Source organism: Pelodiscus sinensis, chromosome 15 (genome assembly GCF_052426305.1).
Source record: "Pelodiscus sinensis isolate ZL-2025 chromosome 15, ASM5242630v1, whole genome shotgun sequence".
NCBI classification, from domain to species: Eukaryota; Metazoa; Chordata; order Testudines; family Trionychidae; genus Pelodiscus; species Pelodiscus sinensis.
In genome coordinates this window covers 21,864,635-21,887,135 of record NC_143066.1, presented here as the reverse complement: position 1 = coordinate 21,887,135, position 22,501 = coordinate 21,864,635, and the positions used below count along the sequence as shown (strand labels likewise).

Sequence of the window (22,501 nt, the reverse complement as noted above, 5' to 3'; positions counted from 1 at the left end):
GAAGTTGGTCCAATAAAAGAGAATATCTCACTCACCGTATCTCTCTAATATCTTGGGACCTGCTCAGCTACAAGTACATGGCTTGTGATCTGAATGCTTAAAAACATCAGCTTTTGTTTTTAATTGCCACAAGATGCCAAAACTCCTCCAATTGTTTATACCAGAGGAATCTTTTACATATGTATGTGGCTTTAAATAAGGAACAGTTTGTAGAACTCACACCCTGGATATTTATTATCTATGCTGAAGAGTTCTTTTCAGTGAAATTATGTACACAAAATGGGAAGATGCATTAGTTTTGTGGCCTATTTGATTTAATACATATCTTGCAAAATGATGCATAGAATGTTCAGTGCAGTTCCAGATCCATAATTTGAGTAAGTTCATTAATTACAACCTTCTGCCCTCTCCCCAACCATAATGATTTCTGCTTTTCTCTCTAGGAGCCTGAAGATGTGTTGCAAATTATTTTCTAGAAAAGCAACAGCAAAACTTCCTAGAGAGTTTTTATGTTCAACAGAAAAATAATTTAGAGCCAACTGTTTTCCCTTTGGTATGCAAAGAGTCACAGTATGCGTAACAACAGCCACCAGCAATGTAGCATTGCTGCCTGCCTATAACTCGCCATGCACCAAGAGGAAAAATTGTCCCTTAGTGGATAAATGCCTGTATTTTGCCTAGATAAAATTGACAGGTGTTACTTTCAAAGAAATTACGCTACATTCAGTGACTCCAATCAAAAGGCAATGTTCCATAACCTGTCATTCATAAACATCAATTGGAACTATGTCAGACAATGGCACAATGTTTAAACTGCCTTTGTTTGCCATGTCACCTGTCATTGACCTTGAATGTGTGTTAGAGGCTTCATGTTCTGCAATTTACAGATAAGTGTGTTGACAGCTTTGAACCCACATCTGCTGAAAAGCATTGTTGGTTCATCACATACTCAACAGAGCTAATAAAATATAAAACACAAGTCTTATGCGTGCATGAAATTCATGTTCCTAAAATCCTGTCTTCAATCTGCTCACCAGAAGCAGATTTCCAGGTAACAGACTTGCTGCACTGTGCACAATTTCAAGTGGGTCTTTTTTTACTGGATAGCCATGGGTAATGATCTTAGTATAATGTTGTGCTTAGGTGATGCTGGGTGGTATACATACCATGATTTCTATTTGCAGGTAGGAGCAATTGACACACACTAATATAAACTAGATGCCTGCTAAAATATTCATGAATGATTAGGCTTCTAAATATTTGGGTGAAGGAATTCCTTTAGCAAGGCAACCCCAGTTCCCTTAAGGGTTCCTTCCCTAGCTTGGACTCTATCTATTCTGTCCCCTCGTTTTTCCTTTATGTCTTTCCCCTCCCCTTCTCAGCTCTTTGTTTCTCTGTATTTTTCCAAGGTTTTTATTGTTATTATTATTATTATTTCTCTCCACCCACCTCCACTCAGTCTCCTTTGTTCTTTTTCCATCCTGCCACCATATTCCCCCTTCTTTGTCTCTCTGAAAACCTCAATTCTCAACCTCTCCCTTTCTCAGGGTTTTCTCCAGTCTCTGCAGGTGCAATCTCTACTATACCCTCTTCACTCCATTTCTTGGCTGATGGAAAAAGGACTTGCAGCATAAAGTCTTCTGCTCTACAGAATTACAGTGGATAAGAATCTGGATACGAGTCAATAGTATGCCCTTGTAGCCAAGAAGGCTAACAGCATATTGGGGTGCAAAAATGGGGCTAGAGCACATTACTTATGAGAAACTAAAAAACAATTAGTCTAGTAGCACCTTAGGGTATGTCTAGACTGCACCCCTCTGTCAGCAGAGGGATGCAGATTAGGCAGGTCGACATTGCAAATGAGGCAGGGATTTAAATATCCGGTGCCTAATTTGCATAAAAATGACCATCGCGATTTGCCAACTCAGCACTTTGTTGGCAAAAAGTGGCAGTCTAGAGGGGGATCTGTCGAGAAAGAAATCCTTTTTCAACAGATCCTGTAAACCTCCTTGCAGGAGGCACAAGGGATCTGTTGAAAAAGGCTTTCTTTGTCCACGGATCCCCCTCTAGACTGCCACTTTTTGCCAACAAAGTGCTGAGTTGGCAAATCGCGGTGGCCATTTTTATGTAAATTAGGTACAAGATATTTAAATCCTTGCCTCAATTGCAATGTCGACCTGCCTAATCTGCATCCCTCTGCCGACAGAGGGATGCAGTCTAGACATACCCTTAAAGACTAACAAAACACGTAGATGGTATCATGAGCTTTCGTGAGCAAAACCCACTTCCTCAGATGACCGGAGTACAGGCAGTCCCCGGGTTACGTACAAGATAGGGACTGTAGGTTTGTTCTTAAGTTGAATTTGTATGTAATTCGGAACTGGTTCATATTGTAGGGGAAACTCTAGCCAAACATTTTTTTTAGTTTTGGATAGCATAGGGAAAGGTTAACTCCCCTCTAATGTTTGTTTTGCTGTCTGTTCCCCTGTTCAGAAGATTTCACATCTATTTCTGTCCCTGTGACAAACTCAGGACTAAAGGAGTAACTCATCAAATACCAAACAGCTCTGCACCATGCTTTGAGCGAATAGCTTTATTTCCACACACCACCCAGGGTTCTAGGAGGAGGGTCCTTTTTTTGCTAACACAATGAGGCCAGCACTTTGTTTGTTTTGGTGGAGTCTTTGTTTGCCCAGGGAGCCCAGCATGTATAGGGGGAGGAGGGGCGGAGAGGCTGCTTTTGTCTGCTGTTCGGCAGCCTGTTGCTTAGGGGAGGGGGCAGCCTGTTGCTGGCAGGGGGGGAGGGGGGAGGCGTGCAGGATGCGAGGCCCGGGGGGGGGGGGCAGCGGGCGTGGGGAGGCACTTTTCCTCTGCCCGGCAGCTCTGCGGGATCCCTGTCCCTGTGGCCAGCTGCTGCAGGCAGAGGCCAGTTGGAGCCAGCCGAAGAGGAGGAGGAGGTGGATTCTAGGACCCAGGTGAGCGAGCCCCGGGGACGCTGCTGCGCTCTGGGAGCCCGGCATGTATAGAGGGGAGGAGGGGCAGAGAGGCTGCTTTTCTCTGTTCGGCAGCCTGTTGCTCAGGGGAGGGGGCAGCCTGTTGCTGGCAGGGGGGTGGGGGGGGCAGCGGGCGTGGGGAGGCACTTTTCCTCTGCCCGCAGCTCTGCGGGACCCCAGTCGGAGCCGGCCCGAGGAGGAGGAGGATCCTAGGACCCAGGTGAGCGAGCCCCGGGAATGCTGCTGCGCATGTGCGGGAGTTGCCTCACCCCGTTCGTATCTAGGGATCCGACGTAAGTCGGATCCACGTAAGTCGGGGACTGCCTGTATAAGAAGTCTAAATCCAAGAATAAATAAGGGAAGGAGAGGGAGGGGAAAGGAAGAAAAACAAGAGGCAGTGAGTAGATAGTTCAAATAGTTACAAGAGGCAGATAAGAACAATTAGCACCTCCACTGGTTGGTTGGTTAAGTCATTAAAAGGTGGAAGATAGTGTGGGAGCCACCCTGTATCCCGGGTTCAGACCATTTGCATAAGAATTAAACTTGTGAATGAAGTTAAGTTCCAATCCTTCCCTGTTTATTTGGCTTGTGAAATTGTTTTGAAACAAAAAAGCGACTTGGAGATCCATTAATGAGTACCCAGGCATATTAAAGTGTTCTCCAACAGGTTTTTGTTTATTGCCTTTTTGGATATCTGATTTGTGTCCGGCAGAGATTGTCTAGTTTGGCCAATATACATGGCAGTGGAGCATTGCTGGCATTTGATGGCATAGATTACATTAGTGGACGTGCTGTAAAATGAGCCTTTGATTTGGTGGCTGATGTGATTGGGTGCAGGGATGAAATCGCTTGTGTAGATGTCCGGGCAGCGTTGGCACGGGGGCTGATTGCAGGGTGGGTTCCTGGATGATTATGATGGAGATGTGTTGCGTGGTTACTGGAAGGAATTTGTTTGAGGCTAGGGGATTGTCTGTAAGCTAGAATTGGCCTTCCCCCCAAGGCCTTTGAGAGTGAGGGGCCTTTTTCCAAGATAGGTTATAGATTGTTGATAATGCATTAGAGGGGTTTAAGTTGTGGACTGTAGGTGATGACAAGTAGAATTCTGTTGTTTTATCTTCTGGGCCTGTCTCGAAGGAGTTCATGTCTGGGTACTTTTTTGGCACTGTTGATCTGTTTTTTCATGGGTTTTTACATGTTTTTCCTTGGGTGGGTATTTCAGTTTTAGGAATGCTCTATATCCGTGGTCCCCAACACAGTGCCCGCAGGCGCCATGGCGCCCGCGGGGGCATTTCCATGCGCCCGCCAGGTGCTCGGGGCTGGCCTGGCACCGGGCGCATGGCGGGGGGAGCGTCGGCCCCGGGCGCGCAGCGCATGGCGGGGGGAGCGCGGGCCCTGGGCGCGCGGCGCTGGGCGGGGGGAGCGCTGGCCCCGGGAGCGCGGCGCTGGCGGGGGGAGCGCCGGCCCGGGCGTGCGGCGCTGGCGGGGGGAGCGCCGGCCCTGGGCGCGCGGCGCTTGGCAGGGGGAGTGCCGGCCCCGGGCGCGCGGCGCTGGCGGGGGGAGCGCCGGCCCCGGGCATGCGGCTATGGGGGGGGCCGCCCCCGGGGCGCAAGTGTCCCCGCCCCTGGCGCCCGGCGGGCGAACGGCCACGCCCCCTGGCGCCCGACAACCTTGAAAGGTTGGGGACCACTGCTCTATATAGATCCCGTAGGCGTTTGTCTCTGTCTGTGGGATTGGAGCAAATACGGTTGTATCTTAGTGCTTGGCTGTATACAGTAGATTGGGAAATGTGTCTGGAATGGAAGCTAAGGGCATGAAGGTAAATGTAGCGGTCAATAGGTTTCCGGTATAGGGTGGTGGAAATTTGTCCATCATTTAATAGTACTGTAGGATCAAGGAAGTGAACTTTTCATGTGGACTGATCCAGGCTGAAGTTGATGGTGGGGTGGAAGTTGTTGAAATCTCAGTGAAATTCTTCAAGGGTCTCTTTCCTTTGGGTCCATATGATGAAGATGTCATCGATGTAGCATAAGTAGAGTAAAGATCTTAGGGGGTGGGATTTGGTCTACAGAAGAGAAGAGTGAGGGGGGATTTGATAGCAGCTTCAACTACCTGAAAGGGGCTTCCAAAGGGAATGGAGAGAGGCTGTTCTCAGTGGTGACAGATGACAGAACAAGGAGCAATGGTCTCAGGTTGCAGGGGTAAGGTCTAGGTTGGATATTAGGAAAAACTATTTCACTAGGAGGGTGGTGAAGCACTGGAATGGGTTCCCTAGGGAGGTGGTGGAATCTCCATCCCTAGAGGTTTTTTTAGTTCTGGCTTGAGAAAGCCCTTCCTGGGATGATGCAGTTGGGGTTGGTCCTGCTTTGGGCATAGGGCTGGACTTAGTGACCTCCTGAGATCTCTTCCAACCAGGGCTGGATTAAGACCTTTAGAGGCCCTAAGCACTGAAAAGATTATGGTGCTTCCCCCCCCCCCCCCCCATATGTAATTAAAAATAAAAACAATACTGTAAAATCACTCTTTTTTTTTTTTTTTTTGGTGCCCCTGCTTTTCTGGTGCCCTAAGCACGTGCTTAGTCTGCTATTGGGTAATCCAGCCCTGCTTCCAACCCTCTTGCTTCCTTTCCCCTACCCCTTCCCCTTCCCATGCTACATGCTGAGTGACAGTAGCAGACTCAGAAAGCACCCCCATAGAGACCAATGGGCTGGAGACCAGTGAAATAATATAGTGCATCTCTTTCCCCAAAATGACCAGCTTAGTTGCCCAGCACCCACAACGTTCAGATCAGAAACATCAGTGTGAGATGGGCCCAGGCTTATCAAATTCCCAAACTGTTCAATCAGCGGTAGGAAACCTGCGGCCCAGCGGCGTTGGCCTGCCAGACATTTTGTTTACTGTTGCTCCCATGCAGGACTACCAGATTCCACTGCTTTCAGTCCACATAGTTTTTTTTCTTACTGGTATTACTAAAGTGACACACACATAAAACATGGGCACATGAAACAAGGTTCATGCTGATTGCACACAACATTAACCGTGAGAGCTGTGCACTTGCTCTGTATCCAATGAAAGTGCTGCTACAGCTCATTCAGCACACCCCGCAAATTCTAGGTGTTCAAGTGCAGTTAACAAAACTACCTTATCCAGGAGACTGTCTTGGTTACGACAAACTTGCAGCCCACTGAGATGAAGGAGGACCATTCACGCAGCAGTCTCAGTATCCTAGGTTGCCCATCATTGTATTAAATCATGAAGATGAACCCTAATCTTCTACCAGACACCATCACACACAGTAAGACTGGCCATCACTGCTTCAGAGAAATTAAAAATTAGTTAGAACCATTATCCCAAGCTCTAGCCAAATGGAAACCTTTAAAATTCAAAAGGTTTGCTCAGCTCATTTTAATAAAAACTTTTCATGCACCTCTATGTGTGCTGGTTTTAGCCTAGATAAAAACTGGAAATACTGGAACACCAGGGGAAATGATTATTGCAGCATTTCCAACTGGATCTCAATCAAAAACCTAGTGGAAATTGCATGGTTTCCAACACAATATGCAGGCCAAGGAAATTTGGAAAAGCTTCAAATAAGCCTCCAGATGTCTGGATAGTCCTGTGAACTGAAAAGCTTCTGAGGTTCACACATCCCTAATACAGAGACTGAAACATTATTGCTATTAATAATAAACTCTGCAACATGCACAGTGCTTACAAATTACAAATATGTTACCTGTTCCCATTTCCAATATAGACATCGGAACAGGTCAGGTAATTCAGTTTGGAGGGGGTTATGTACAAATCATTATTGAGGAGATTAACATTGTAATGATTCATGGAATGAGTAAGGGTAAAAGAGAAATGTGACAGGAGGTAGGAGTCTGTTTTGTGAGGGATATGCCAAGTGTCAGGACCTGAACGAAACAAGAAGTTGTAGTAGAGAGAAGAGAGAGAGACAGTCTTAAGAAAAGCCAAGGGAAGCAACAGAACAAGGGGCTATGGCTTGTCACATTTTTTCCGGCAAAATTGCCTTTTGCTAGTAAATTGACTTTTTCAGCTAAATGACACTTTCTATAAAAATGTGTTGGCTTTCTGCAACAATTTCTGATTGAAAAAAATCAACCCCCACACCCAAAATATTTCAGATGAAAATCAAAATAAATCCATTTGGATATATTACCAGAGAGTCTCCTGGAACTTGTCTGGATCAGCTCATGTTCGCATTTTCTTCTGTGAGCTAGACTCCCAGGAGGCATCACCACCCCTCTCCAACAGCAGAGACCATGGTTTTGGAGAAAATATGGATCTCCCTCTCCCCAACATAATTTTGCTGCCACCCAAATGTTCTTCTCTTTGGTAAAGGCAAAAGGGCCATTTGACAAATCCACAACTACAGAGTGAAGCTGTGTGGCTTGGCTGCACTACCAGTGTTAGCCTGTGTGAAAAGAGAGGGATTTCCCACACCTGACTTCCAACAGTGGTTCATCGGACACAAAACCACAATGTACGATGGGTCAAATCTTGACCCTATTGAAGTCATTGGGAGTATTTCCATTGCGTCAGTGTGGTCAGGATTTGAGTGCATATTTATTTATCGCATGTCATTGTTTGGGGTATCTGCACAAAGTACTACAGAGTCACAGACAAAGAGTGCTCATCGTGAGAATGGAATGGCTGTCTTATTGTCTAGAAATCCGCGTGCGCGCGCACACACACACACACACACACACAAACATGCACTCTACATTAAACTTCACACAGTAGCCACTATGGGATCATTTTTCAAAGCAGTGAGCTAAAATTTCATACACAAATCACATTATTAGTTAAGAGGGTCAAAATTTAGCATTTCTAGCCCCTGCTCTGGGCTGTGTAGATCTTTTTAACAGGATTTGTGAATGCCTAACTGCCACTTTGAATGTTTAGCCTTACAATTTTTGAGTCTTCATTTTGACAGGTAGCTGAACAGCAAGCTACACTCTGGGAAAGGCAACTTGTTCTAGACAGTAAACTATGCAGCCACAATAGTGGGTGAGATTCAAGGCAGAGGGAAATATCACATACTCCATCAGCTTGCCCATCTGATCTAATTTTCACCTGCAGACAATTTTCCTTTTCTTTTCTGTGCTTTTATAATTTGTTAATTATAAACAATCGTGTCTGATCTTTGCTTCTCAGGTAGCAAATAAGACTTGGGTAGTTCAGTGTCACAGACTTAAGGGGCATTAGCAGGGATTTTGACCCATAACAATCTGATTTTTTTTCTCAGGTCCTAATATCTGATTTTCAATTAGGACTCATGTGTAACTTTCCCTTAGCCTATGAGTTAGGAATGTAAAATCCGGTTCATTTGTTAACCGGTTAAATGTTAGGTTAACCTAACATTTAACTGGTTAACTAACCAGTATCTCATCACTCAAGTCCCCCAGCCGTGGTTGGGTTGGGGCTAGGGCTGGCTCTGCCAGTCCCCAGTCCCTGTACTGCAGCTAGAGCTGGCCGACAACTCCCGGTCCCCACACAGGCCATGGGCGGAGGGCAGCTCCCAGGGAACCGGGTAACTGTTACCCAGTGAGGGTGATGCTTACCAGGTAATTGGTTAACTGGTTACCCAGTCACATCTCTACTCTGAGTAAAGGACAGTGGATAGTTGACCAGGACAGGGTAGGGACTGCACTGTCACAATATGACCCAGCAATCTCTTTACTAACAGGGGATGGCCAGATGTCACCTGTACCAACCTGATATTTGGCAAAGATTTCATCTCCCCTCTGCTGGTCATCACACTGCGAAATGCACAGAGCCAGAGCTCTACCCATCCATGCCCCTCCTCCCCCTGAAGAGGTCCAGAATCCCCATGGAATCTGTTTTCCCCTCCATGCTGAGGCAGGCACAGGTACATCCCCTCACTCCTCTATGTACATATGCAGCAGGGGTCACAGACTGGCCCTTAGTTTGAAGTACTTTAGAAAACGTTGACCATGGCAAGTGGGGACAGAAAGACCTCCTGGCTGCCGCCTTCAAAAGGAGCAAGATCTAAGCCAACGAACCGGTGTGAGAGTCGGTTTAGCTCAGGAAACAAAGCTGTGTGTTGACGGCTAGCAGAAAGCGCACATACGGTTTGTTTATGTTAAGACCGAGAACAAGGATCTGTTCCCAAAGGAGCCTCTCAAACACATTTCTTGAGGACCTCAAAGAAAAAAATTCTCTGAGCAAGAAATTCAGGATCAGGTCTGAAATCATGCATTTTAAAAATTCACAGCAAGCTCCTTCAGTTACCTGAGCAACAAGCTACACAGTGTGGCCTTGCCATTTCAGATGTTTTCTTTGCTTGCCTCTTTCATCTTTATTAAAGGCACCCTGTCAAGGCTGTTAGCGTTAAACATTGATCTACCTTGACAATGTGAGCTGTGCATGCCTAGTCGAGGGCAGATTTTGGCCCCCTGCCTTCAAGATTCCATCCATGGATTTATTTATTAGACTCACAATAAACAAACTTGTAGATGGGGACGATTTCTTCTGACAGCACAGTGGCAATGCTTATCTATCACAAGCCACGCATCCAGGAGGCCAGGAACATTATTTTGCAAACAAATATATTAATATGAGTGGAGAAGGTAGCATAAGCATGAATTTCAGAATGGTGCAATTGTCAAATTAGGCTAATAGTCAGACAAATTACCTTGATGCTGCCCTTTTAAATAGCACCGGCCATCAAATTCCTTAGAATAATAACCTGTCGTCGGGACTAGTCTGTAGTGGTGGTCAGTCTAAAACATATCAGACTGGGGAAGGGGAGAATTGCCCTAATGACCATTCATAACTGTTTACATTGGAGCTATTCCCTGGCATGATCTCACTTTCTGAAGTAGAACTTTCCAAGTGGTCACATCTTTTTTATGGTGTCATAGATACGAATCCCATTTAACCAATCACAGAGGTAAGCAGTGGCTTCTCCACGCCTTGCCGTCTTCAAGTTGAGCCTGGATGTCTTTGTGGAAGAAATGCTAGGTTACAGCTCTGCACTGATATAACTACATTGCCTGGGGGATTATACCAATCTATCCCTCCCCGCCCTCTGTTCTGTGGCTACAGCACCACGTAGGGGATGGATTAACAATGCAGATGAGGGACGCTCTCCCACCGGTGTAGTAGGATGTTCACATGCAGCGCTACAGCTGCATTGGTTCAGCTGCACTGTGGTGTGTGAAGACAAACCTTCACTCAAACACGAATTGCTGGACCCAGTGCAGAGTAACAGCATGACATGCCATGGCCTGTGTTATTCAGGAAGTAAGAGTCGATGAGTCAATGGTCCCTTCTGGGCTTAATCTACGAGGACTAGCAAGGAAGCATTCTCATGGAAAGATTTTTGCCTGAATCATGAGTACCCAGGTTTGGTAGCCTTCAAGGCAACCAAGCCTTAGTCAGTCCTTTAAATCACAACCCTATGTCAAGGTAACCGAGCTTTATCTGCCAGATAAAGGGGTATGACATCCATCCTTATTCATTCTGATACATGCTTGCTTTTCATGTATGGGAAGGCACCAAGAGGCTCCACAGATAGCACATCAGGCATGTATGTCTTCAGAAAAACAACCAACCAAAAGTATGAAATACAATAGCTACTGTACTGAACATCTTACTTCAATTCCCTTAACTTCAACTGGCTGCCAACCAAATCTAAACATGTTAGAGACACATGTTACTCTCGCTCTCTCTGTCTGCAGTTCTTTTCAGAGCTTTGGCCAGTGCCAACGGGATCCTGTCCATTAAAAATCTGGTGAGAATGACAGCACACAACCTAAGAAAAAACAATCACAACATTATGTACAGTAATGTATTTGTCAGGCAATCTCTTCCCTCTGTTGGTTCTGGTAGCAGGAGACAGGTGGCTCATTACAACTTGGAGAGGAAAGGCTGGGTAAATTGCAAGAGCAGGGTAACTGGGAATACTACCCTATGGAGACACAGATTTAGCAGCACGGCTTCAATCTCATTCAGCACAGCAGTAGCTCCAGCTTTAATACATATTTAAGCCACATTTTTCTTTTCTATTGCCTCCTCTTTAAGTTCCCACATGCAGGGTCTAACTGCAGAAGAAAGTCAGAATTTTAGCGAGAAGGAAAGCTGCTCCACCCTGTAGGCTTGCTGTCTACTAATCTTAAGCCCATCTTCGTGTCTGCTTCTCAGGGCCACACTCCTCAGCGTTCTGCTTCTCTGGGACAAACCTTAGGGGATGATTTTGACCCTCTTCCTCACACAGGAGCACGAGTAGTTTCATTGATTTCTACGGGACCGATTGCAGCTAGAGAAAAGGAATCAGAATCTGGCCACTAGTATCCTCTGCTCTTTGCTTCATTTACCTTCTCCTCTTGAGGCAGTTCTGTCTGACTTCTCTATTTGCTCTTGGCGGTTTTCACATTAAGGCATCCAAGTTTTCGAACCTTTCACTCCCGTGATAAACATGACTTGCTGCATCCTCCAATGCTCGTTATTCCCTGGGAGCATATTTCCTGTCTGGCTCGAAGCTTCATGCCTGAGCCACTGTGCTGAACCTCCTTCCTGTCTCTCTCCCTGTGCTGCCTTCTCCTATCATCGCATTTATTGTGCTTGTGGACAGTTTCTCCTCCTACACCACCACTGAGTAAACCCCGACAAGCTGGTGCAAAGTTAAAGCCCTTGAAAAAGTCCCTCTGATTACACGTGACAGCAGCAGTTATCCTATTAGCCCATTTTATATGACATAACCCGCCATGTGCTGTGCCAAATTCTGCATCTGGCGAGGTGCATCTCTGCTACACAGGCAATCCTCAAAATATTCAAAGAGAAACTGTGCCTTGCAGTTTTTGGCTTGGAAAAATATCACATTGAGCTTTCAATGTCTGTCACCAGTGCTGCCAACCCAAATGTTCAAAAATCATGAGTCAGGCTCTCCAAAATCATGAGATTGGCTTTAAAATCATGAGATTATGTAAAGAGAATTAATTTTGTGCGGTTTTTATCTGCCCTTTGCTTTTTTGAGCCTTTAGGAATCACTGGGGGGGGAGGGGGGAGGTCACATTATGAAGCTTTCTCCACAGCCACAAGAGCTAGAATCCTGCTTTTCCTTTATGAAGGCTGAAATCATCACAGATCCATTTGATTCCAGGAGCAGAGGCTTTAAGGAAAACAACAGTTATCATGAGACTCATTAGAAAAATCAGAAAAGTTGGCAACACTCTGACTAGCAGCTACACTGCTCTGGTTGTGGTTTCATCTGGGCTGGTATGGATCTGTTTCGTTCAGCACCACACAGACAAATCAGACGCCAGTGGCTTTAGTTGAAGCAAAATGCAGGACAATGTAGCACTTTAAAGACTAACAAGATGGTTTATTAGATGATGAGCTTTCGTGGGCCAGACCCACTTCCTCAGATCAAATAGTGGAAGAAAGTAGTCACAACCATATATACCAAAGGATACAATTAAAAAAATGAACAAATATGAAAAGGACAAATCACATTGCAGAACAGAAGGGGGATGCGGGGGGGGGGGGAAGGGGGAAGAAGGAAGGTAAGTGTCTGTGAATTCACAGACACTTACCTTCCTTCCTCCCCCTTCCCCCCCTCCCCCCGCATCCCCCTTCTGTTCTGCAATGTGATTTGTCCTTTTCATATTTGTTCATTTTTTTAATTGTATCCTTTGGTATATATGGTTGTGACTACTTTCTTCCACTATTTGATCTGAGGAAGTGGGTCTGGCCCACGAAAGCTCATCATCTAATAAACCATCTTGTTAGTCTTTAAAGTGCTACATTGTCCTGCATTTTGCTTCAACTACCCCAGACTAACACGGCTACATTTCTATCACTATTCTAGTGGCTTTAGTGGCTTCGCTGGCCTGCATTGAATAATTTTTCCTGGTGAGGTACCACATCTGAAGGATACTTTACCCACTACAACAGGATGTTTTGATGTACTTTGCTTCACAAGTAATGTCCAGACGGCTGGACCCCAACTACTGGTCTGTTGCATTCTTTGATTTATGTTCTCTCTCTCTTTTTAAATAACACAGTTGACTTCTCTGGAGAACAGCATGACATTTAATGGTGTCGTCATGGCAACATAAATCTGCCAAGTGACAGTAATTTGTACAGTTCATAAGATCTGCTGCTAGCCACCACACAGACCACACAGTTTCCTGCCACAACTGCCATGCTGTGGAAGGTGGGTGGGTGTGTCAGTGGGGAGAGGGGCGTTTAGACTTAATCCCAGCCATTATTCAATTCTTCATCCCCTCCTCTGGTATCCCAGCAACCTGAGCTCCTTGAGAGCTTTTAGCTGATGCTCTGAGACCAGAATTCCCAAATTTTTCCATAACATGGACTAGAACTAGCCAAAAGTTTTCTGGGTTATGCTGATCTTGATCTTTCTGAATCTTTCTCCACATCAGGCACAGGGGGGAGTTGAACCTGCCCATATCCCACAGGAGAGCCTTAAATTCTGAGCTAAAGGTTACAAGTAAGGCCATACCACTGCCTCCTCCAGCCAGTTCATGAATCTAGCCATTCATTTCTAAAAAATGCCCCAAAATGAAATGGCTGATTTTGTGTTAAACAAAATGTTCAGTTTAATCCCATTTGAAAGTTTTATCGATTTTTTTTCCATTTGCTGATTTTTAAAAAAAATCTGATTTTATTTTGGTGAAACCAAATTATTTCTCTGATTGTACAGAACTGCCAGTGAAGTAAAAAATCAGTTATTCCTCCAACTCTAACATGGAACTTTTCCATATTTTAACACTGAGCTCATCTTATGGATTGACCCTCCCATTTGTGATTACCTCTCCTCCTGTTAGCATAACATCCCTGGTGCAAGCATACCATGTGCCTGCAGAGAAAAGTAATACAGATTGAATCTCTAGTCCAACATCCTTGGAAACTGACTAATGCAAAACCAGAGAATTTTCTGAACCCCCAATGTTGTTTAGAAGCATTATCAACACTTCCACTTCTTACTGGGTTCTTAAAAGACATTTAGGAGTAAATTAGAGTTAAATAACAGCCCAAAAGACTGAGAGCCAGGACTGGTGGCTGTAAACAAATGTTATGGGATCACGGGAAACTTGGCCATGCCTTTGATCTGGCTAACTACAATCATGCTGGACCATGGATATTGCTGGACCAGAGAATGCCAGACTTAAAGAGGTTTAACCTGTAGTAGGAAAGGATTTTTAGTTGTCAATAATGGCATTTAGCAGGCAAAAACAAAGAGGAGAAGCCAGTAACATGTGCACAACCAACTTTCCAGGAACCATAGACCAGAGCTGAGAAGCTCCGCACTAAGATTAAATCTGAAGATAAAGAATTCAAAACTTTATCAACAATTTCCAGTGCTTTTGGAGAGCTAGAACTTGCTCACATTAACTAATGGCCTGATCCTGTTAGAGCAGTGATACACCTGCACAGAGTCCTCAAACCAATAGAGCAGCAGTCCACTCTCTTGACTTCTGTTGCAAAGACAGGGCACCCAGTCTAGTGCACACCTTTTCCCAAGCACAATCCAAGAGGAATGCTGTGGAAACTGTTTACTTCAGGTTCTCTCAGCCCCAATCAGCAGAAGGCAGGGCATCTTTCCCGGACGTTATATCACCCTCATAAATTACTCACACAGGATTTCTGTACTTTCTGTTACTGGCAAACAGACAGATCCATTCCATGTGTTACAGCTCTTCAGGGTTACATAAAGAGACCAAATTTACTCATCATATAACTCCATTGATTTCAGTCAGGTGTACTTTTGTCCTCCTAGGCCTGAGTTCCATGCTGAACTCATCTCAACAAGTGTCATATTTTCCTTATTTGTTAGGGACCACCTTTCCTCCCCCACTGTCTTTCTCTGAGATACTTGGTTAGTTTAGAGAAAATTTAGTGCTTATTAATAGAGGCCAAGAGCACATAAGGAACTCTGCCAGTCCACATCATAACTCCTTCCATGCAGTTCTGCCAGCATTTCTCAGTGCTGACCTGCAACGCTCCAGGCATTTCAGCCCTGGAGCTCCCTTGAGCAGACACTATCAGGCCAAGTTAGGGAGGTTAAATTAATTATATTCATTTGCTTATTAGCACATGGTCAGTGCTCCCTCCAACGTACAGAAAGCCTTATGAAGAAACAGAATTATGGACTTGCACACAGAAGTAGGGGGAGTAATAAAAGGCCAGTTTTCTGATGTAATGGACGGGTCACATTCAAATCTTATGTCACCATTTGCATAAGAAACCGAAACAATCTGTGAATGGTCCATTATAATTTCTGTCAATAACATGGGAATTAAATAGATGAACGATATCCCAGCTCAGTCCCATGGACCAGTGGAGCCACCATGACAGTTCTCGGTTTGCTATCATTGAGGGGTGGGCGGTAAACCCACCACCAATCAGAGGCATAGCGAGGGAGGACTGGGGGGGGCAGTTGCCCCCAGGCGCCACCCTGGGGGCTGCTGGGCTGGGGTGGGACTGGAACACATGCCGCACAGGCCCATGTGATGCATAGAGCAGCAAGTCGGGAGCTGGGCCACGTGTTGCCTCCCTGTACACACCGAGAGCCGAGGCAGCCGAGCCGGGCGGCAGGAGTGGCCACTTTAAAGGCAGGATTAACTTACCCATCCCGTACCGCTGGTGCCTGACTCCGCAGGAGGGGGATTTGGTTGGGGGTGCTGGGGGTGCCTGGCTCTGGGGGAGGGGTGGGTGCATTGGGGTACTTATAATTTTTTTAAAAGGTATTTTATAACAAAAGGAAAACCTTAAAAAACAGTCATCTAGTAGCACTTTAAAGACTAACAAAACATGTAGAGGGTATTATGAGCTTTCGTGGACAAAACCCACAAAAGCTCATGATACCGTCTACATGTTTTGTTAATCTTTAAAGTGCTACTAGACTATTTGTTGTTTTTTAAGTTTTTCCTGTTACAGACTAACGCGGCAACTCCTCTGAAGCTTATAAAAAAAGATTGCGAAACACTGCTCTGTACCATTCCTTTTGGCCTCCCTGTTTCCTTTCACCTTTGGCAAGCTGGGCATGCAAGAATTTTGGTAAAAATATATCAGACGTGCACACAGTGCCTGCTGTATCTCAGCTTGTGCTGGATAATCAGAGCCTCAATTCTAAAGGAGTTGGCAATACTGAGGTGATCGATTCCTCCCACGTTTTGTTGTGGATTTTCCAAAGAAAATGCTGGTGTTTTTTATAGGTCACCCACATTTCCCAGTCATAGCGGAGACTTGGGATTAACATTGTCTTTCTCAACTAAAAGTCTTATAGATGTTCAGATGTTGTTATTGTGAAAACCTGGAGAGGCAGTCTGCTCAAGGCAAAGTTGGCCTCGAATCTTGACATCTATGACTTCAGTTGAATGGCTTGTGTGAAATTTGGAAGAGCAGCTCAGAGAGAGACCTCTCTCTTTTACTTAAGGACAGAATCTCATGACAGCCTGAAGAAAAAGTCCTCGTGGCAGACAGAAAGTCATGCCCGCAGCGTATCCTCAGCCTTAGGCTACTTATTGCTTCAAGTGCCTTCAAGAAAGTGAGGGTGATTCTCGTGTTGTGTGTTAGTTTTATTTAAAAGTTTTTCTGAGTGTTATTTTAACAGGTAAGTTAATCTCCTACCTTCATAACTCTCATGTAGTTTATCACTGCACGATAGTATGAAAAACAATCATGTTAACTAAGTAAGTAACTAGGCAGTTAAGAAGCATTACAGATTGCTTAAAATAAATTTGATACACTCAAAATCTTTTTTACCTTTTATTCATTAAAGCAAAGAGGTACTCATTTGCTATAACAGTGGTTTTAAATGCTTGATTGAAATATAGTGATTAAATTCATATTTAGGTTGTATAACATTTATTTCTCTTGTGTTTATAAAACTTACATATTTTAATAATTTGACATTTTTTATGTAAAAGACATGAACCTAATGAGAACAGGATATGAACAAATTAAAGAGAAAAAATTATTTAACAGAATGTAAACCACAAAAACGTTATAATTTATATTTGTCCGTAGTTAGTAAAATAAGTAATTCATTAAACAATAAATATCCTAAGAGGTGGATTATTTACAGTGGTGTAGGGAGGAGGGCGTGAGAGGGGAGTTGCTCCCAGGTGCCACACTAGTGGGGCACCAATTTAGTCCCGCTCTGCCCCCAGCCTGATCCTCCTCTCTGCCCCCAGCCTCTCTGCCCCGAGCCTGATCCTCTTCCATCTCTGCCAGAGAGTTAGTGTGTGTGGGGCCCAGCCCCAAACTGGAGGGGATGGAGTAAGACATGGTACAAGCTCCCCCTACCCAGGGTGAGGCTCAGATGTGGGCCAGGTTTGGGGCCCCGCCACAAGGCAGCAGCGGCGGGGATGGGGGAATGCAAATTTTGCCTTTGCTCCCGGGCGCATAACACCTTTGCTATGCCTCTGCCACCAATGCTCACTTCCTCCAACTAATCTGAAAAGTGACATTATTGCTAATCTCAGAAGTGACCATGGGTCAAATTCTGACCTGGTTTTAGTGGGTGCTCATCTCTGTTGAGCTTATGTAGGGTCAGAATTTAGCATTGTCTATTCCACCATCTCATCTCAGGAACAAGGGCGAAGAAGGCTTGTTTCCAAGAAAGAGGGTAAAAAGGTGATTTCCTGGCAATGAGACACTTTAAGAGCAACATTTTCTTTTAAATCCAGATAGGTGTTACCAGGTCCCTATATTTTGTCATTTTCAGCGGGAGTAGGCAAGATAATTGTGTCTGGACTTTATGGATAACTGGCAGGTATTCTTTGTTCAGAGTCAATTAAATTAGCACTACTGCCCATGTGAAATTCCTCATCATATTATCTGTCCTTGTGAAAGCCAAAGAAGAATAGCTCTTTGGCACATGTGGTTTTCTCCTTCTCTTACAGACGCTTTGGAGGCCTCTCCCCTAGTTTAACAAGAGAGGGTGTAATTGTATTCTACACAAGACACAATCATAAAAGAACTCTCCTTCCAAAGCCCAAATTGGTATTACTTAAGGGCTTTCATGCCAATCAATAATTTTAAATTAAAATACTGGAAAATGGCACTTCCTTTTCTCCTCCTTTGCCCCTTCTTTCTGTGGTCTCTCTTTTTCAGTCTCTTTTTTTACAGTGTTGTGCTGGTACTTTAATTTCACTGGTTCAAATGTGTCCTTTTTCTGTTAACACCCCCCATCCCGCCTACAATTTTGCTGCTCTGTGGTATCAGTCGTTAGCTTCTCAGCAGCTGTTCCTGATCTGCAAGATGTAGAAAACAGCTGTTTAATATTAATCATTTCAATTAGCAATGGCAACTTCCTTCAACAAAATAAAATCTACTAGGGTGCCAGGCCGACAGTTCTCAGCTTTTCAAATGGATTGAAGTTCCTTGACCCAAACAGAGCCAATCAATTACTAGGCTCATTGCTGACGCCAGGTTATGGGGAAAAATCAAGAGTAAAAGTGGCCAGCTCATCAGACTGCCTTATCAGTGCTGTAAATAATACAGAACAACTGTATTAGCTGAGCTCCAGCTGTGAGCTGATCTACTGAGGAATTACCTACAGAGATGAATGAGCTCTTAGTTCTTAGGTTCAGTTTGGACAATGCACTAGAACAGTTACTTTAATGTCTTTCATACAAATGGCTCCCTGAGGCACTTTACAGAGTTAAATGATGAATAAATGACGGAGAGAGACAGAGAAATTAAGAATTACACGCAAAGGAGGAAAAAGTGTTTTCAGCTGAGATTGGAAAATAGACGGAGAGTGGATGAGAAAGGCACATAACAAAAGTTCAAACTTAGTCCAAGAGAAGAGAAGGCTCTAGCCATCAGCAACCCAGATAGTGTGAAGAGGCAGAGGAAGCCAGGATAAGGCACATGGAAGGAGTCAGCGAAGCCAGTAGCAAGTGAGAATGTCTCTGCAATAGACTGGTACAAGAAGGCAATTCTGAACTGGTTCTGGAAATGCATAGAAAGCCAGCAGACTTATCTGAGGTTTGGGGTGGCTGTGCAGGTGCTTTTCCATACATGTGTTTAGGAGCTCTCCCTTTAACCATTATCTGAACCCATCAGCTTTTCAAAAATTGATCCATAAATCTAATGAAAGCAGAAGTTCTGGCAAAATCTCCAATGCTTTTGGCTTCCAGGCAAACTGAAAATCCCACAAAAACAGCACCCCTCATGTAATTTAAAACATCTGCTTCTAGGGCTAAAGACTTGCCTCAGCCAAACAAAACACAGAATGATAACATCCATAGAAATTAAGGACATTTGGCTCTGGACCCCTGGCAATCTGGACCCATCTCTCATAGAAACAAAGAACAAACATGAAACAAAATATAAACATCTTGCAACCTCCTTATTTGGTTCAAATTGATTTTTTCACCAATTTGCAACATTTCTACTTTAAACATAACAGAAGAGTTTCGTAACAAGTAGCTTTGCCTCTCAAAAAGTGAAAGGAGTCGTTTATGGTTAGGAAATTTGGAATTTACTACTGAATTCTTTAGGCAAGGTTAATCGATTCCAAGGCCAGAAGGGACCACTGTGATCACCTGATCTGCCTTCTTGTTTTACACAGGCCATAAAACCTAGAACAGCTCTTTTAAAAACCATCCAATCTTGATTTAAAAATTGCCAGTGATGGAAAACCTACCACAACTCTTGGTAAATTGTTCGAATAATTAATTAATCTCGCTATGAAAAAACGATGCCTTGTTTCCACTTTGAACGTGCCTAGTATCAACTTCCAGCCCTGGATTGTGCTCTACCTTCCTCTGCTAGACAGAAGAGCAATTATTAAATATTTGTTCACCATGCCGATACTTTTACACTGATCAACCTTCAACCTTCTCTTTCTTAAGAGTACTTAAGGGTAAGGAGTATGATACACTAAAAGATGATAGAGCGAAAATACATTTCCTCTCTGGTGTATATTTGCATGTATATTTATGCAGTAGTTCTACAAACTCTCAATACCCAACTTCCAAGCTCATAATGTCTGACACAGAACATGAATGCTTCTGATGAGAAACACATTTTGCAAAAAACAGTTTCACATTTACTAGCAGATGACTCTCATTTTTCATCGAGATTGGTAGTTTGTTATTCACCTCTGCTTAGTATACTTGCACGTTTTGTACACCTTTTCTAAACAAACCAACTTCTCCCTTATTGAATAGACACAGTGGAAACAGCAATATAATCATGAAGCCCCAACTTCTGCAAGGTACCGAGCACCTTTCAACAGCTGACATCCTTAATTCACTTTGAAGTTAATGGGCATCAAAGACACTCATTACTCCATAGGTCTCAATCCTAAGGAATATTGTAATTATTGTTTATATAGTAGTGAGTAGAGGCCCCAACAAAATCAGGATCCCAATGTGCTAGACACTATACACAATAAGAAATAGTCCTTGCACTAATGTGCTTACAATGTAAATAGACAAAAGGTGTGGGTGAAAAGACAGAATCATTATCCTCATTTTATCTACAGAGATTGAGTGTGGAAAATCCACACCCCTGGGCACTGCAGCTCTGCTAACCTCCATCCCCAGTGCAGACATGGTTAGATCAACAGACACCTTCTTCCGCTGACTTAGCTACTGTAGCTCAGAGACATGACATTTTTACAAAGAAGAACATCTGTAGTTGATACAGTGTGTGTGTGTATACAAGTTTGCAGAGCCATAGCTGCAGTGCTGTAGCTATACGGTTGTAACTCCCATAGTGGAGACAAACCCTGAGCCACAGAAAGATTGTGACTTGACAAAGGTTATGTGAGAAGTCTGTAGCAGAGCCTGATATTAAAGCTAGGTCTCCTGAGACTTAGTTTAGCATCTTGATCATAAAGTCCTTCTTTTCCTATTTCAGTGGAAAGGCTCACCAACCAGGGCCTAGAGATGGTGAAGGTCTGTGATACCTACATTATTATCTGTGCACCTTCAGAGGACTGATCATTTTCTTCCTGTGGTAAGAGAAGAGATCGCTCTTTGAATATACCAATGTTGTCTAATTATCTTTGCTGCAAACATATTGACATCTGTGCTACTGTCACCAACTGCAACCAAAATTCCCATATTTTTAGTCAATTCTACACTTGAATGCTTCCTTGAATCTGCCAGTAACAATTGGTTTCAAGGTAAATTTAAATATCAACACTTCTTTTAGAGCATACGACAGCAATCGGCCTACCACCAAAGTACAAGCTTCAGTCACAGGAGGCAGGCAGCTCACTCACAAGAGGTATCAAGTATTAGTATCATATTTACTCCCAGTTCGTTAAAACTAAAAAGAGCTGTCATTTAAAATCATATTCCTGACACAAATACAAAGCAGGCAACATCCGTGAGACAATTGTACATCGTGGAACAATCTCAAATGCAGAGTAGGCCCAACGCATGCAATATACAAGTTGCATTACTGGGCTTTTTTCCCTCCTTTGTAAGTGTTATTATGAAGTAAAACACCTGGTAAAGGGAAGAGATCAGGGTTTGTACATAATCATGCCAGTGCAAAATGAAGATGAAAAAATCCCTATAATGGTTCTTTACTCCATTAAAAATATCATTTCCATTTCTGGTTCCTGTATTACTCAGTATTATAACCCTGACTACACACTATCAAAGAAAAAAGCATGTTCTAAAGTAAATGCGTCATTAGCGCTCTGTATTGTCTCAAGGACAAAATGAATAAAATGCAATTGTCCCTTTATACCTTTAGATCTTTGCTCTCTTCTTATGAACAATGTGGCTGCTGACTACAATCCTTATCTTCCCAATCAGTTCCAATACCTACGCTGGGTATGCTAGCAGCTCAAGCAAAGCCTCAGCCAGATTTAGACACCTGTACTTTGAGCAGTAGCACCTTAAACTTCAAACCTAGTCCCACTGAGTCTATGCATGGAATAAGGTGTCATTGAGGGGGAAGAGGAGATGTCAGAATCCAACCCCCATGAGTTTCATATTACAGGTGGAATATGGAAGAAACAACAAATCTTCTTCAGCATTCAGATCAGAGATGGGCTGATACAAAGCTTGGACTGTGAACATACCTGAACTAGATCTATGTGTGGTTTGAATTTTGTGACTTCCTAATTCATATGCAAATTTGTCACTATCAAAATGGGTCTGATGAAAAACTGAAAAACACAGAGATTAACATCTTTTGAGGATGAATGACTGCAGCATGGCACTGCAGTATCCATAGACTCCAATGAACACTTACATGTACAGGCAGTCCCCAAGTTACGCGGATCCGACTTATGTCGGATCCGCAGTTACAAACGGGGCTTTTTTTGCCCCGGAGGACTGGAGCGGCGGGACGCCCAGATGCGCTGTAGTCCCACCGCCCCCGTCCTCCAGGGCAAGAAAAGCTGCTCCACGTCTCCCTGGTCTGCTGGGGGGGAGCTCCCCCCAGCAGACCAGGGAGACGTGGAGCAAAGTCTTGGAGCACGCCCGCAGCGGGCCGCTCCTCGGCGCTACTGTACCAATCCG

The 22,501-nt window shown here is 44.1% G+C and overlaps 1 long non-coding RNA gene across 2 annotated transcripts; it reads left to right on the top strand.

Annotated features, from left to right (window-relative positions):
* Positions 1-2,837: 2,837 nt before the first annotated feature.
* Positions 2,838-22,364, top strand: LOC102461681 (uncharacterized). 2 transcript variants are annotated; one of them, XR_016350692.1, is made up of 3 exons: positions 2,838-2,975; positions 20,880-20,978; positions 21,729-22,364. It is a non-coding gene; the product is annotated as an uncharacterized LOC102461681 (long non-coding RNA). The 2 variants fall into 2 exon arrangements; XR_012896051.2 differs by lacking the exon at positions 2,838-2,975 and adding an exon at positions 16,450-16,614.
* The last annotated feature ends 137 nt before the right edge of the window (positions 22,365-22,501 follow it).